The sequence below is a fragment of the Chiroxiphia lanceolata genome, chromosome 4, assembly GCF_009829145.1.
Source record: "Chiroxiphia lanceolata isolate bChiLan1 chromosome 4, bChiLan1.pri, whole genome shotgun sequence".
NCBI lineage: Eukaryota > Metazoa > Chordata > Aves > Passeriformes > Pipridae > Chiroxiphia > Chiroxiphia lanceolata.
In genome coordinates this window covers 3330117-3347000 of record NC_045640.1, presented here as the reverse complement: position 1 = coordinate 3347000, position 16884 = coordinate 3330117, and the positions used below count along the sequence as shown (strand labels likewise).

The following is a 16884-nucleotide window of genomic DNA, read 5'->3' as shown; positions in this document are numbered from 1 at the left end:
GAGGGTGGTGAGGCCCTGTCCCAGGTTGCCCAGAGGAGCTGTGGCTGCCCCTGGATCCCTGGAAGTGTCCAAGGCCAGGTTGGACGGGGCTTGGAGCAACCTGGGCTAGTGGAAGTTGTCCCTGTCCATGGCATGGGAGTTGGAATGAGATGACCTTTAAAGATCCCTTCCCACCCAAACAATTCCATGGCTCTATCTGTGCCAAGGACAAGCTGAAATTCCGGCCTGAAGCACTTCCCCTCTGGCTGTGGCTCCAGGCTTTGCTGGGGGTGCCGGGGCTGGTCAGCGTGGGAGGAACAACAGAACTTGATCTCCGAGTGCATTTGCTTCCCAAATTCCTCCCGTCAGCTGCCGCCAGTGGGGCCCCGCGGGGCCCCGGCTACGCAGCCTCTTCCCAAGCCCAGGACTCCCGGCTACAGGCATCTCCAGCGTGTCCAGGCAAATCCCTGCCATTCGGAGCGGGGATTCCCACAGCGGGAATAAGGCTTCACCCAGCGAAAACATCCAGCAGATCGGCTCCCTGCCTCATCTCATCGCTCAAGAATCCCGAGGTCAGGAAAGGCCGGCGAGTCCTCCCTCGGCACCGCGTCAGGGAGCGCGGGATGCTCATCCCAGTGTCCCTGTCACAGCGCGGGATGCTCATCCCAATGTCACAGCGCCCGGGAGCACGGGATGCTCGTCCCAATGTCCATGGGAGTGCGGGGTGCTCATCCCAATGTCCCTGCTGCACAGCACCCACTGCCATCCCTGTCCTGTCCCCACTGCCACCTCATGCCCCCAGTGTCATCTCCTGTCGCCATCGCCCTTGTTCCCACAGTCACCCCATGTCCCCACATCGCCCCCTGTACCCGGTGCCACCGCCCTGTCCCCGGTGCCACCTCTCGTCCCCACAGTCACCTCAAGCCCCCACTACACCATCCCCCTGCCCCCAGTGCCACCCTCTGCCCAGCGTCACTGCATGTCCCCAATGCCTCCTCATGCCCCCGCAGTCACTGCCTGCCCGTCACTGCCCCCTATAAACTGTCCCTGTCCCATCCCGTCCCCTGTCACCCCGTTTCACCCCCCCTTCACCTCCCCGTCTTCCCGTGTCACCCCCTCCCCTGCCAATGCCTGTCACCCCCTCCCGTCACCTCCCCCGTTCCAAGCCGTCCCCCTGTCGCTCTGTCACCCTGTCACCTCCCCCTGTTCTCCCCGTCCCCCTGTCACCCCCTTCCCTTGTCACCTGTGTCACCCCCTCTCTTGTCACCTCCCCCCGTGTCACTCTGTCCCCCGTCACACCCTGTCCCCCCCCGCCATCCCGTTCCCCTGTCACCCCGTTTCATCCCCCCATCACCTCCCCCTGTCCCCCCGTGTCACCCCCTGTCACCCCCCTCCCCTGTCACCTCCCCCGTTCCACGCCGTTCCCCTGTCACCCCATCACCCTCTTCCTGTCACCCCCCTCCCTCGTCACCTCTCCCTGTCCCATCCCGTCCCTCTGTCCCCCCGTGTCACCCCCTCCCGTGTCACCTCCCCCTGTCCCCCCTTGTCCTCGGTGTCCCCCTCCCTTGTCCCCCCCCCCGTCACCCCCGTCCCTTGGCCCCGCCCCCTCTCTTGGCCCCCGCCCCCGTGCCGTTACCCCCCCCATTTCGCGCATGCGCAGCAGTCTCGGAGAAGCCGTGCCCGGCGCCGGGCGGGGCGGGGCGGGGCGGCTCCATCCGGGTCCTGCCCGGGCCGGGCGGTGCGGGCGGCGCGAGCCCCGGCGGGACAGCGCGGCGGCGGGTGAGTGCGGGGGGAGGGAGCCCCCTGGGGGGCCGGAGGACCGGGACCCCCCCGAGCGCCGCTGAGAGGGGCGGGGACCCCCCCGCGGGACCCCTCTGTGGGGTGAGACCTCTCCCTGTGCCTTGTTCTGGTGGGGAAGGGACCCCCCTCCATCCCCCCGTGTGGGCTGGGACCCCTCCCTGTGCCTTGTTCTGGTGGGGAAGGGCACCTCCTTTATCCCCTCTTTAGGCAGGACCCTCTCCCTGCACCCCTCTGTGGAGCAGGGTCCCTTCTCCATCCCCCCTGTGGGGTGGGACCTCTCCCTGTGCCGTGTTCTCTGGGGAAGGGACCCTTCTTCAGTCCCTCCGTGGGGCTGGGACCGCTCCAGTGCCTTGTTCTGTGGGGTTTGGTCCCTTCTCCGGCGCCCCTCTGGGTCCGGGATCTCTCCCTGTGCTTCGTTCTGTGGGGAAGGGCACCTTCTCCGTCCTCTCTTTGGGCAGGTCCCTCTCTCCTTGCCTTGTTCTGTGGGACGGGCTCCTCCTCCAGCCCCCCTGTGGGGCCAGGACCCCTCCCTGAGCCTTGTTCTGAGGGGAAAGGTCCCTTCTCTATGGGGTGGGACCCCTCCCTGTGCTTGTTCTGTGGGGCTGGGACCTCTCCCTGTGCCCTGTTCTGTGGGGAAGGGTCCCTCCTCCATCCTTTCTTTGGGCAGGACCCCTCTCCTTGTGCCTTGTCCTGTGAGGCTGCGATGTGTCCCAGTGCCTTTTTCTGTGGGGAAAGGTCCCTTCTCCATCCCCTCTATGGGATGGGACCCCCTTTGTGCCTTGTTCTGTGGGACAGGGTTCCTCCTCCATTCCCCCTGTGGGGCAGAGGCAACCCTTCCTCATCAGGGGGTCAGGCTGCCCTTCCTCTCTGACCCATGGGACAGGGACCTCCATGGGGCAATGGAGCAGCCCCCCTGTCCCTGCAGACCCCTAAAGGGAGACCCTAAAGGGGTGTCTGGGCTGTGCCTTTGGGGTGTCTGATAGCACTATAGGGGTACCATAAGGTCCCCTTTGTGGGGCAGAGGGGAAAGCCCAGAGCAGGGGACAGCAGGGACTGGGCCGTGGCCTGGGACCACATCCCCCAGGAGGGGTCTGGGGTGGCACCAAGCAAAGGGACGTGTCCCCACCCATCCTGCCTGGAACCCCTGGATGAGGGGGAGCTCCCACCCCACGCTCTGCTCGGAGTCCCCAGGTCACCTCTGCTCCTGGTTAGCAGCTGGCTGGGAATCAGACACGTCCCTTTGCTTTCCCGGGGCCGAGACAGGACGCTGCGGGTTTCTTCAGCTTTAAAAGAAACAAACAAACAAACGAAAAAAAAAAAAAAAACACACCAAAAAACCAGCACCCAGAAATGGGAAAAACTGCTTTTTTGGAGTTACACGGGGGCTGCTGTTCCTGCCGTGCCGGCACGTCCGTGCCCTCCCAGCGCCCGCCGCTTTGGCAGGGGACGTGCGTGGGTCGCTGGGGACTGAAAACCGACGGGTAAAAATGCACCTCCTGCGGTTTTGTGTGATATTTGTTTAGTTCAGCCCGTCTTTGTCTTTAGCCGGGGTGCGCGGCGGCGAGCACACACATGGGTCTGGTCGCCCCCCGAGCGGCGCCGGCTCCGTGGGATGTGCCAGCGTGTGCGTCCGGGGGTTGTTTCCCCCCCCCCCTCCCGTGCACACCTTTGGCAGGAGGTTTGGATGACATCTTGCTCTGGCACGCTCCTCGCCTTTGATCTCCAGTTTCCTGCCATGGATAACGTGTTCGGCAACACGCGAGCCCGGCTCCGCAGCTGCCGGGGAGGGCGATGCGGGTGCCTCCTCGTCCCGGTTTTCCCCAGCTGACTCCTGCCTACAGCTCCCGGCTTTCCTTTGTCTCGGGTGCCGCCAGGACGGGCTCTCACAGCCCAAGGATGCTCTGAACGGAGCAAAGCCGAGCACAACCCCCCCTCCCATCCCTTTGTTTCCAGGCGTTTGCGGGCTCAGCTGGTTTTACGCGGCGTTTCGTGTGCCCAGGCAGATAAACCGACTACTCGATGTCTTTTTTTTTTGTTTGTTTGTTCTGAGTTATTTTGGGTGATTTAGTTTGCAGGGAACATATCCCAGCTGCAGGCTGTGCCAGAGGGATGCGGCAGCTTCCTAGAACGGGGTGAATTCACCAGAAGTGTAAGTGGAACATCTCGTGGTTGTCCTCTGTTGTCCTCCTTGGGTGAGCAGAGCCATAAGCTCTCAGCACCACGCTAAAATCTGGGATCACCAGCCCTTTTCCTGGAGAACTTTGACCCCGGTTTGCATGACTGGGGCTTTGGAGATGGTGAGCACAGGGGAAGGTGAACAAAACCCAGGTCCAGGCTCAGCCCTGATGGCTGAATCAGACTTTAATTTTTTTATCCTTCACTTGATAGAAATTAAAATACAGGTTTTAATATCATTATCATTATTTTTTAGGTTCCTACTGCAGTTTCATTTCCCTCAGGTGGTGGGTGTGATAGCAAAACCATCACCTGAATTTGTTTGAATGCTTTTTTATTTTTTATGACAGGTGTACACAAAGCACTTTGAGCATGTCAAACAGCCCCTGAGTAAATCAGGTTGTTTGCTCTATTACTTTATTCATACAGGTTCGATGCTCCAGCTGATGCATCTGAAGTGCTGTGCCATCTGGAGCAAAAATTAAATACTAATTTGGCCCCTGGCCCGGAAAAATAACAACCCTGTGCCCTGCTAAGAACTGGCAGTGGAAGGATAGAGCCCCTGACAGAAGAACTGCTTGGGGGCAATGTGGAAGGAGCCCAAAATGCACTAATTGAGGTATTTAAAACATATTAAAAAAGGGAAAATAATGCTCCCAGCGCTGCGTGCCGGAAGTGGGCAGGAGGGATGATGTGATCCCGTTACCAAGTCACGGGGCTGATGCCCACAGATGACATCCTGGTCCTGAGTGGGTGGTGGAGCTGCTGGAGGTGGGTGTGGTGGTTATCTTCCTCATCTCCCACTCTTGCTGCTGAAGGAAACCCCTCCACCACCTCCCAGAGCTCTGCTTCACCTGCTCAGCTCAGGTTTGTGTATTTTTATTCCCTGGTAAAAGTTTACACCATGGCTGTTGCATCCCAAGGATGGATTCCTTCTCCTCTCCAGCTGAGTTGGACACTCCAGGTCTGCTGGTTGGGTCACTGGTGTTGCTGTTTGGTCACAGGCTGTTTCAGATTTGGGGGGGGGTGAGATGTGCATGTGGGTCAGCTGTGCTGGGACCTCTCGCTTCTGCAGCCCAGGCTCAGATCCACTCAGCTCCAGGTGTGACTGGAGACACCTGTGATGGACCAGCCGTGAAGGACACCTTGGGGTCAGCGTGCTCTGGATGTTCTGGGATCTGTCAGACCTTCAAACTGTGCCAAATGGAAATAAGAGGATGACTGCTGGTTGCTGCCACTGTTGTTGGCCAGAGGGTGGTCCTGGCCATGTCCTGGGGGGCCAGGCAGTGATGGGGAGGAGAAGGAGAAGGATTCCACAGCGAGAAAGTGGCAGAGCTGCTCCAGACTGAAACTGAACCAAGCCTGGACATTCCACCCAAGAAGGACTGACTTCCAGCTGCTTACCTGGACTAAATGATGTGTGGGATGATAGGACATCTGGCTTTGCTAAGAGGGCTTTTGTGCTTATGCACCATCTCTCCAGGTGTTTCTCCTTGGGTCACCCCTCTCAGCGACCTGCTGTCACCTTCACTTTGGCTGTGTGGCAGAAGATGTGTTGTGAGTGATTCACTCATAGCCATAAAACACCACATGGATGTGGAAGGGGTGGAGAGAGGCACAGCTGGTGTTCATCTCCTCCACTCCCACCATCACCACCTGGAACCTTCTGCCTTGGGATGACATGGCTGAGGCAAGGTCCTCTCCCACTGGACAGTAAACCCAAGCAACTCCACCCCTCGGGCCATGGCAGGAGTTGCAGATCCTTCTGGTGGTCCTCAGCCACCTTGGAACATTGGTGTGGAAGCCTGGAGGGCATTTCTTTGGGCCTTGAAGCTCTCCTGGTCTCAGTGGTGGTTGATGTGGCCAAACTGGGTTTGTTTGTTTTTGTTTCCTGCAATCATTTCTCCGAGTGTTGTTGACACAAGATAAGATCGATGGGCACAGACCAAACCTCCCCGTCCCTGTTACCCTGGAACCACTCAGAGTCGGGCTGGGAGTGGCCATCCTGCCCATGTCCCCACCCCGACTCGCTGACAGGGCTCTGAAGTGGCATCAGTGATGATGTGATATGGGGCTTATCTGCAAGTGAGCCCAGTCATCGCCTGAGCCTGGCAGGTGCCCTGGCTTGGGTGAGAAACGCCAGTGATCCCATGGAAAACGCTCTCCAGGAGAGGATCCAAACCCACGTGGCTTCACCCCAACCACGGGCGGTGGTGATTTCCTTCCTGACTTTAGGAATGGGAAAGCCTCGGCATCTCCATGGGCAGCGTATTGTTCCTCCGTGCCGGGACACCGCAGTACCCACCAGGGATGGAGCTGCATTGGTTTTGGATGCCTTTCCCTGCTGGAGCAATAACATGGGCCATCCAAAGTGCTGGTTTTTCTACCTAGCTGGTTTGAATTCTGCCAAAGAGCAAAACCAAACCTAAACGGTTCCAGCCACACGTGGAGGGCTCCCATGTCCTGCTCACAAACGGATGGCAAGGGGAGACAAGAGCCCGGCCTGGCCTCGGTGCTCCAAGAGAAGTGAAAAGCCCCAGTGGCAAGGCATGGATGGGCAGCAGGGGCTCATGGACCAAATTAGCTGCAACCAGCTGCCTCAGCATAGCCAAAGGCTGACAGGCCTCGGGTTGCTCCGATGCTGGAGCTAAAGCTGGATCAGCCTGCGGAGAAAGCGGGCAAGATGCTGAGAATCAGGAGAAGGAGCAAGGGCTGGGCTGTGGGAAGCCCAGGCAGGGAAGTCCTGCTTTTTTTGCTCCAGCTCTGGGACTGTGAATGTGAGAAGCAAGCAGGAATGGCTCCTCCAGGTTTATTTTGGCTTTTTGTTTTTTGTTGTTGATGTGTGTGGGTTTATGTGACACCAGGGCTGCTGGCAACAGGTGGGATACCCCTGGCTCCAAGGGGGAAAAGGATCTTTGTGCTGGATAATCCTGTTTGAGGGATTGTTACTAACCAGGTCCTTTGGTCTCCCATCTCCATGGAGGGGGTAGGTGGAGATCCATGTGCAGCACAGACACAAGGGTCATCAACGTATTGGAAAACATGGAAGCGACCAAGAATGGTCTCATAGGAATTAGGACTTCTTCCCCAAAAAGGTGCTGGGGAAGAAGTGCATCTGCACCAATGCCCACAGCATGGGCACTGACAGGAGGAGCTGGAAGCCACTGGGCATCAGGAAAGCTGTGACACAGTTGCTGTCACAGAGACATGTGGGATTGACTCATACAGCTGGATTGCTGCAATGGATGGGGATAGACTTTCCATTATTTACCAGCAGCCCTGGCTAACTGGGCAGGTCCCAGCTGACTGGAAGTGAGTAGATGTGACACTCTGCCACAGGAAGGGCTCTGAGGAGGATTTGGGGAACTACAAGGTTGTCAGTCCGGTGACAGGAGCAGATCACCCTGAGCCATCACGTACAGGACAACCAGGGGATCAGGCACAGCCAGCCTGGGTTTGGCACAGGCAGGTCCTGCCTGACCAACCTGATCTTCTATGACGAGGTGACCTGCTTGGTGGATGAGGGAGAGGCTGTGGGTGTGTCTACCTGGATTTTGGTAAAGCCTTTGACGCCACTGCTTTGTGGAAAGGGGTGTCCAGCCCTGCCACAGGCTGTCCAGGCCAGTGGTGAAGTCACCATCCCTGGAGGGGTTTAAAACCCACGTGGACGTGACACCTGGGGACGTGGTTTAGTGGTGGCCTTAGCAGGGCTGGGTTAGCAGTTGGACTCGATGGCCTTAGAGGGCTTTTCCAACCTAAACGATTCCATGATTCTGTGATTTTATTATCCCCTCGGAGGATTAATCTCGCCTCTAATGCAGCTTTTCACTTGCAAAGCGCCTTAAGAGGAAACGGCGCCAGGAGAGTGTTTGGAGAGAGAAACCGAAAGTGCGAAAGTGCTGAGCAGGAGGCAGCTGCCCTCGGTGTTCCAGCCGTGCCACTGTCGCTCTCTCTGCCTGTGGAATAACAGTGGTTTTCCCAGCTTCTTGGCTCATAGGAGTATTTCAGGGAAAATATAAGAGCTCCGTGGCCGTGCAGCTTCCCAGGACTGGGAGCAGGGGGTTTCAGCTCTCCAGTCGGTCCGTTTGAATCCAGGAAGAGCAGCCTGGCAGGTAAGAAAGTGGGAAAAGCCGAATGCCCCATCCGAATTGGGTGGGAGGGAACGGAGTGTCCCACCTGACAACTTCCAACCTCAACAAATCTGCCCGACCGTCCTGCCTCCCTCCGACCGGGCTCTCGGAATTAAATCGCTGGCGTATCGTAAGGATCAAATTAAACTTCTCTGCACGCAGAGCTTTGTCTCGAGCAGGCAAATATTTCCGCGGCGCTTTAACGACTCTCGTTTTCCTATTGTTCCCTATAAAAACCCGTCGCCAGGCTGGGCTTCCCCCGGGGCGATTTCCTGGCTCAGTTCTAAACACAGCTGCCGGCTTGGGGTTTTTCTTTCGCTTTTCAGCTGAGAAGTGCCGGATTAAGACTCGACATCTTTCTCTCTTGGCGTGTGAGATAAAAGGCGATGCTTTTGGAGGCTGTGACAGTGGTGGCCATCCAAAGTGGGATGGGACTGTGCGACGCTGGGTGGTTTTGTGGCTGAATAAATCGGGATGAGCTGGAGCCCGTCTGCTGGAAGCTCTCATGGTTGGATGTCTGTCAGCTGAGCCCTTCACCCCGGTCTCGCTTGGCGTTCAGACCAAAACACCCTCACAATTGTGCTGAGCATTGTTTGGGGGCGGCACTTTGGCAGTAAAAGCAGGAAAAATGGATCATTTCCTGGTCTGCTGCTTTGCCTGGGGGTGCTGAGTTGTCATGTGCTTCTGACGGCTCTTGGGGCTTCCTCTTTGTATCTTCCTCCTCTTCCTCCCATCTCCTGCAGCATCTTCCCCGTGCAGCAGGAGCAACGAGTCAGGGAGGCGATGGGAAAGGGCTGGGATGAGTTGCAGCCAGGTGAGGGGGATGAAGCTGGAGACAAGCCTGGCATCAGGTGGTTTGTTCCAGCCTTGGATGCTAAAGCTGTGAGCAGGAATGTTGCAGGGAGTTAGGAATTGGGCTTCACAGGGATGGTGAGTGTTTTCCCAAAGCCAAGCGGATATTGTCTGTGCCTAAGGACTAAAAATGATATGGTACTCCATAAAAATGGGCTGGAGAAGAGGGATTCTGCTGCTGTCCTGTGAGGCACCTCCAAAAGGAGTGTTTTTAAGACAAGGTGATGAGTCCTGGTTTACCCTGAGGTTGGAACTTGAATCTCTTTAAGTTTCTTTTTTGGATGGAATTTAAAAGAGGAAAGAAGGAAGCACTAACAAAAGTTTAGTTTCTTTCTTAGAAAACGTCTGTTTTGTAACAAGAGTGGCTTTTCCTCACCAGGATCCTCTGAATCTTTTCTGTCTCCCTTAGGTTTGATCTATCTCTGCTATTGATGTTCTAAACCAGAACATCCAACTTAGGAGCAAACCTAAGTTGGTCTCAAAACCCAGGTTGCATGTTGCCCGCTTCATCTTCTAAATCAGTTAATTTATTCTTCAGTATTATGAATTATTCATTTTGAGGGTAGCAGCAGATCCCAGACTATTTCCATGAGGATGCTGTGTTGTATTTTCCCACCTTATTTTCCCACCTTATCAACCTGAGTCCTTTCTGCAAAGCCATGCAAATGAATGCTGCTGCCAGGCTGGGCACAAATTAGGTTTTGTGTGAAATACCCAGTTTGCTGCTCAGAAATTTGCCCTCTTTTTTTCTTATCGTTAAAATAACGTTTTCCTAAGCCAGTGCAGGACAAGTCAGGAGTTTGAGGTGGGCTTTTTTTTAAGCTGGAACATCATTCCCATAAGATTGGACCTCAAAGATGGGTCATGATGCCCTGGCAGGTTGTTTGTCGGGATGGGATCCTTCCCTTAGGCTGCTCTGGATGGGCTGACCAGGCTTGCCTTGGATGCCCACATCGCTCCAGACAACCCTCAGTGATGCTGTGCTGGAAATTCCCCTCTTCCACCCCAAAACCAGCCCCGATTTCTCCATGAGGCCTCGCTGTGTGGCAGCCGTCTCTGCGGGCTGCTCCCTGCTTTTGTTTACATCTGGTAGAAAACTTCTTAAATTTCCTGGCAAGGGAGTAATTCTAATCCCTTTCAATGAGATCAACGGATTAGTGTCTCAGATGCTTATAAAATTGTGAGGATTAGCCGAGCCTCCCCCCGTTTTCTTTCTATGCAACGTAACATCATCGCCGCGTTTCGGGAGGGGGATCTCGGTGCTGTTACCGGGAGCTGAACCAATTTCTGGGAGCCTCTGCGAATCAAAACGCTTAAACCCCAATGTCTTCATCCTCTCCCTCGCTCCCTCTGGATTTTTGTGCAATATTAGGGTGTTTTTCTCTTTTCTTCCAGCATCCCTGGCACCGAACCGCGGTAGCCGTTCGGCAGATACGTTGGGTTTGCGTGGCTTGGCTGCGTTGCGGCGCCCGTGCGGGTAAGTTGGGAGCTGAGCCCGAAGCTTTCCTTGGTAGAGACTTGCAAAATCACATCTCGAGAGGATCAGATCCCCAGAACAATGTTCTTTCATGAGGTTGCCCCTCATTTCAAAGGGTTTGGGTTTTTGTGGTCCGTCCCCGGAGGGGAACGGCGCTTCTGGGCCGACGGGATGTTCTCACCCCGGCTTTTGGGAGAGATGAGAGCGGGATGAAACTCCCCACACCCACATTCTTGCATCCTCTTAATTACGACCTGTGCTTTCATCAGGAGTGATCCCTAAACCAGCTGGAAAGGAGGGAGGGTTTGGTTCAAACCCTGTTGCTCCGTGCCTTTCCCCGCAGGGTGTTTTTTCAACGCCGTCTCTCCCCGGTCGGTGGCTGCGCGGTCGCTTGACCTGTGTGAGCAAAGTGATCCCGGGCTGCCGAGTGGTGGGAGCTCCGAGCCAGGAATTCCTGGCCCTGGCCCAGTATAGTTTCAGAGGCGAGCTTTTAAATATATACAAAGACAAGCTCATAATTTCCACTCTACTAATGAGGCCACGGCGCTTTCATTGAAATGTGCCAATAGCTGCCGTGGTGGTATTTTAGCAGCCTTGTACTGTGAATCCAAATGTGATTTAACATGGCAGCCCCCACAGAGCAGAGGAAAACTGGCTTCTCCCGCTGAATTTCAATGATGCTGCTTGGCAGTGCTTCCCGAAAATCCCCTTGGTGGTGGGACCTTTCCTTGTGTTTCATCTCAACATGGCTTTTCCCCTTGGTGAAGATGGGCAAGGGCAGGAAAGAGGTATAATAATATTTTAGAAAGGTAAAGTCTTTAAGACTGGGTTTAAAAGATGTGTGGCTGGTTGGTGCAAGGCAGTGATTTAATAACCTGGCTGGCAGGAAATATCATTAAATCACAGTAAAAAAACCGAACGTGAGGGCTCCCAGACATCATGTTCTCTCTTGACCTTTAAAAAGCCACTTGAAGCCGCCAGCCTGCTCGTTGCTAAGACCCCTCCTTAGTGCCACTCGTATATTTTCCCTTCTAGGAGGCGATTCAGTGCCTGGGAATTTGTAGAGATCTGACACTAAACTCTCACACGCCTGAAATTCCTACTGGTAGTTTTTAGCTTTGTAGCTTTGAAGTTGTTTTGAAAATATTTAGCAGGTTTTGTTCAGTTGGTTGCAAGAAAAAGGTAAATTTTGCGTAACTTTCTCAAAAGTTGTTTGTTTTCCCTTTTTGTTTTTAAACATCAGCAGCACAGCTGTAAATTGGTGTTTTGCTTATTGAAGAAGCAGCATCCTTGGGCAAAGGAGGGGTGGGAGTAGGTGATGCTGAAAATTCACACCTGGTTGTCCCATCACCTGGTTACATTCCCCAGGGTGTGGGTGTGCCTGGATTTTGTAATCATGGAATGGTTTGGGTTGGAAGGGACCTTAAAGACCACCCAGTCCCACCCCCTGCCAAGGGACCCGTCCAACCTGGCCTTGGACACTTCCGGGGATAGAGGAGCAGCCACAGCTTCTCTGGGCAGTGTTTCATTGAGGTCCTTTGACTTTATACATCCCACTAAGGTCTGGCCACAATTTTGGGAGAACAGGGAAGAAGGACAATATCCCACGGCATCACACTCAGTGCTGAGACTCTGACAGAGGAGGAGATACACATGTTGGGTTTGTGAGTGTTTCTCTCCAAGCACCTCACTTGGCTATGCAGGTCTGGCAGTGGAAAAATTCCATTTTCCATTTCCAGCTAAATTTTGAGGGGTTTGCCATCCTCACACTCACCTTTCTTGTGCCAATCCCATAGAAGTGAAGCAGTTTGTGTCCTGTGTCTGTGACTCCCAGGAGGTTTTTTTGCTGGACTCTATAAAGCATTGCAAAACCTTCCCAGTCTCTGTTAGCAGTGTAGAAGGAATGATAAAAAAAAACATTCCCCTAAATCCCAGTACTTGGATTAAAACCAGGGAAGGATAGGCTGACTGTGCAGCTCATTTTTTGGAAGTATTAGGAAAAATTGCCAATGGCAGTGACGTGGCATTAGTCTGAGTTTTGGGGTGGTTTAGGTTTTCCCAAAGGCTTTTTCAGGCTCTCAGCATTATGAAATACAAAGTGGCTGGATCAGCATGGGTTTTGGGGAATGGCTGCTCTGTGGGATTTTTTTAGTGACTTTTTCCCGGTATCCAGTCACCAGCTTTGTCACTCTTCCGCATCCAGCTCCTTTTTCTCCTTAGTTTTTACCACAAATATAAATGGGGCAATTAAAAGGATCTGTGGAGAGCATTCCTGAGGACTGAAATCCAGGATCTGGGAGCAGACGGCAGCAGCATAAAGAGGAATTCTTCCCTCTCTGGCCTCATGCTGCTTTTCCACCACAAGGCTTTACAGCCATCTGGATCCCCTTTCAGATTATGGCCCCCCCCCCCAAAAATCCATAACCTAGCAACCTTATTTAGTGTAAACGAGAGCATTGTGCCCTCCTGCTTCCAAATTTGTGCTTGGCTCCTCCGACCACCTTTGTGGGACGGCTGCTGTGATCCCATCGCCAGCACAGGGTGCCTGTCTCCAGCAGGATTTTGTAGGATTATTGAGTCCTGAGTGTTGCACTTATTATTTTTTCCCCTTTAAAGGAGCTTAGAAAACAGAGGAGGAAAAGGGTTTCAGGAAGTTGTGTCGTCCATCTGCTTCTCGATATGAAAGAGTGGAGAGGGCAAGTTGCTCTTTGGCTCCACGGAAAGCGATTGGCTTTGGTCCAGCCTTGAAGACTTGATCAAAGTGGGATTTTTTTCTTCCAGATGTGATATTTTGGGAGTACCTGTTGCTTCCCCCAGCTCTGTGTCATCACCCGGGAATTTTCGAATTCCCTGGAGCGTTTTACACCAATTTCTCTGCTCTGACCCTTCAGCTGCCTAGACTGAGTGTTTCTCATGGAGTTTCCAGCTTGCTTTCCCCAAGGATCCTCTTAATTGAGGAAAACTGCAAACCAGGAGGAGCAGCCACAAATGAAGGTGGAAGATTATTCCCACCAAATTAAGCAATAGGGACAAGGGAGCTGCAAAGGTGTGATCTGAGGCTGCCCACCCCTGTGGTGATGTCTGTGCTCTCATTGCTCTGCTTGGGCTAAAAGGCACCCAAATTTAATAACGTGTGTGATATTGAATTTTTTTTTTATCATGGGATCCCATTACCATCAGTCCTTACAGGGAACCAGGGGCTGCTGCCTTCTCCTTTCACCCCGTGAGCACGAGCAGGATCGGGGGCAGGAGGAGGCAGCGGCACATCCTTTCCCACCACACTTTCGGGAGGAAGAGTGAGCTCAGCGGGTCGTGACGTTGGAGCTGCGTGCCGGGAAAAAGGGGAAAAAAGTAATTACAGATCCCCAGGGCCAAAGGGGAAAAGTTCCTCCAGTGTTACTTCATCTCCGAGCAGCGAGTTGAGCCGTCCTGGGGCAGGCTGTGTGCGCCCTTCCGAGCGAGGAGCTGCGGGCTCTGCTTCACACCCTCCTGAGAAGTGACTTCCAGCTCCCATTTCTGATGGGAGCCCGAGCAGGGCTGTCCTCCAAACCCTGCTTCCCCCTCCTCCAGACAGGATTAAAAAGCGCCATTGATTTTTATTTTTTTTTTTCTGTTTATTTTTGCCTGTTTTCCTGGAACTTGCAAAATCGGCCCTGAGCAAACCTCTGGTTTGCTTTTCCAACGGCTCTGGGAGAAAACTTGACTTTAAATTGGGTGATGGGAGCTGCAGCTGCCCCATGTCTGCACGTTCCTCTGCCAATGGCAGTAAAAACGTTTTCCCATTTAAGGGTTCTCTTCAGTCTTCAGGTTCTGGGATTGTTTGTGTGTTAAACTGCCCGGAATCAAAAGGACTTGCTGGAAATGGCAGTGGTACCAGTTGCGCCGCCGGGTGTTTCTTTCCTTAGAAAGACTTCCCTATTCTTTTCCAGTGGCTGATTGCTTTGGCACATTGTCACATCACTCTGTGTCCCCTGCCCGAAGGCAGTGGAGAGGGTTAAGGCTTTGTGTTTGGTGTCGGCCAGCCAGGGAATGCAGCCAGGAAATTTCCTGATTCTCGTTCAAAAAAAGCATCGGATCCGCTCTTGGGGAGAAGGGATCAAAAGTCCAAAGCGATTTGTGGTTGGAGGTCGGTTTGGTCTCTTGCTTGTCCAGGCACACAACAAAAACCCACCACCACCCCCAAGACCTGCACATGGCCAAAATGGGTGAAACAAACAGGTTTTTGTTCCATTTGACGCCCAAAAATTGTTTCTGTTGCTGCTGGTGGTGCTGCATCGCCCCATCCGAGCTTTGCTGGATGTCTGCACGGCTCTGCCTGCGATGTGAGGGACTTGTTGGGATGCTCCCCCTTCCCAGCAGATTAATCCCACTAATCATTAACACTGCCAAGCCCTGTGCCTTCGCTCACGCTCCACCTCCACTCACTGCCAGATGTTTGGAATGAAGGATGTGGGTCAGGTTGGATGCTGGGAGCTGGCGCTGGATGCAGCACCATCCCCTTGGTACCATCGTAGCTCTATAAAATCACAGCATGCCAAGAGTTTTTGCTTTCCCCTCACTCTTAATCCGGTTGTTCCCTGGTTTGGGACAGCAAAGGCAATCGCTCCCACCTGGAGCACTGAGATTTCCCCTTGCTCCATGCCGGGAAAAGGCAGTGCAGCTGCGTGGCACCTCTAGGGCGACAGCGGTGCTGGTTCGGGGCTGGCTCTGCAGCTGCCTGTGATTTTCCCATCGCTGCGGATCCTGGCGCTGGACCAGCTCCAGAGACGGAGCTGAAGGAAATTCCTTCCAGCTGCTTGAGGTCAGGGCTTCGCTTTGCTTTTGGGGTTCACGAGGGGGATTTTTTTGCCTGCGAGTTAAACGCAGGCGTCTCTGGCCGCTGCTTCTTAACACCTGGAAAAATCCTTTTCTTTTAAATATTATCCTGCTACTCATAGCCATTAAATAACCTTCCTGTTGTGGAATCATTCCATGGAAGAATACGCTGCTCTGCAGCGCAACTTGGGCTGTTTCAGAAAGGTCTTGTCAGCTGCTCCCAGTTTGACTTTCAACCGAGTTAATAAGGCTTTTGGTTAAACCTGTCTGAAACACGTTGCGAAACGCCTTTGAAACTCGAGACGCCGTTCACGCCCGCTTGAAATCTTTCCCATCGATAAAATGTTTCAACTTGGAGTTTGGCCACGGCTTAGCATTGGCTCTTCCCTGAGGTTCGTGATTTCAGACCTGCCTGTGTCTGGCTCTGCTGTGTTTTTAAAGCTCGGTGTTTCCTGGAGATGGGTTGGCCTCGCCAGCCTGGCCGATGGGATGCTGCTCAGACCAACAGCTTCATCCAGTTTCCCCAGTTAATGGCTGAGGAGATCCAGTCTGAGTTTGCTTTGAATCCCTGCAGAGAAAGCTGTTTTTCTTGAAAACATAACTTAAATCCTTCTAAAAATGGGGTTTCGTTCACAGCAGCAGAGGCAGAAGCCACCCCTCCACCCTGTGCATGGGCTGTATTTAGGCATGATGATGCACAGCACTTGCCTGGCCCCTTTGTGCTCTGATGTTATAAATAAATAATAATAAAACTTTTAAAAAGAGGAAAAGCAGCTCCTTTTAATAAGTAAAACCCCAAGAAGGAGCATGCAGTTCAAATCCATGTGGCAAAGCAGCAGGAAAGCAAAAATCTGCGGCTTTCAGCCCATGGGTGATGCTCATGGCATCCCTGGTGTCACCCTCCCTGCTCAGGGATTCTGCCTCACTCCCCTCCTCCCTACCTCAGTGTCCCTACCTGTGAGAAGATAATTGCCTCCCTTGTTAATCCCTCTGCCATCTCTGAGGGACGCTCTGGGTGAGAGGTTGGCCCCACGCATTAAGTGCCCGCTCTGGCTCTAATGGGGATTAATTTGGCTTCTGGAGGTTTGCCTTTAACACCCAAGGTGTAATCAAAGGGCGAGCTCAGGCTGACCTGTAACACTCCCTTCCTGACTGCTCGATAGCCCATTAACCACAACCTGGCTTTTAATTAAAGCCCAGTTTTGTCCTCGCTGGAGAAACTCGGACGTGCTTGGCCCCACGTGGCTGAGACATTGGAGGGTTGGAAGGAAGGAGACGTGGAGCTCGTGTTGTTCTTCCTTGTGGCATTGCCCCCTCTGGCTCTCTGCATCCCGGCACACTTGTTCCTTGTTATGCTCTATATGCTACGGAGTCACCGAATCGTGGAATGGTTTGGGTTGGAAGGGACTGTGAAGACCATGTTGTTCCAACCCCCTGCCATGGACAGGGACACCTTCCACTAGCCCAGGTTGCTCCAAGCCCCATCCAACCTGACCTTGAACACTTCCAGGGATGGGACAGCCACAGCTTCTCTGGGAAACCTCTCCCAGTGCCCCTTTCCTATATGCAGCCTGTGCCCCCCATTGTGGGGGATGCAGGGACCTCCTGGGGGCCATGGGTGCCCCACAAGCATCATCTTCCCGCTCTGAGATTCCT

General features: G+C 53.8%; 1 protein-coding gene across 11 annotated transcripts in view; it reads left to right on the top strand.

Annotated features, from left to right (window-relative positions):
* Positions 1-1693: 1693 nt before the first annotated feature.
* The window catches only part of RNF24 (ring finger protein 24), a 29795-nt gene continuing 14604 nt past the window's right edge, over positions 1694-16884 (top strand). For 2 of the 11 annotated variants that reach the window (XM_032684929.1, XM_032684925.1), the window contains exons 1-2: positions 7654-8066; positions 10332-10413. The gene's annotated coding sequence lies outside the window, so the exon portion shown is untranslated. Of the gene's footprint in view, positions 1759-1797; positions 1861-3847; positions 3929-4383; positions 4574-7653; positions 8067-10331; positions 10414-16884 lie in introns of those variants that run through there. The other 9 variants (XM_032684928.1, XM_032684923.1, XM_032684927.1 and 6 more) reach the window with 9 other exon arrangements.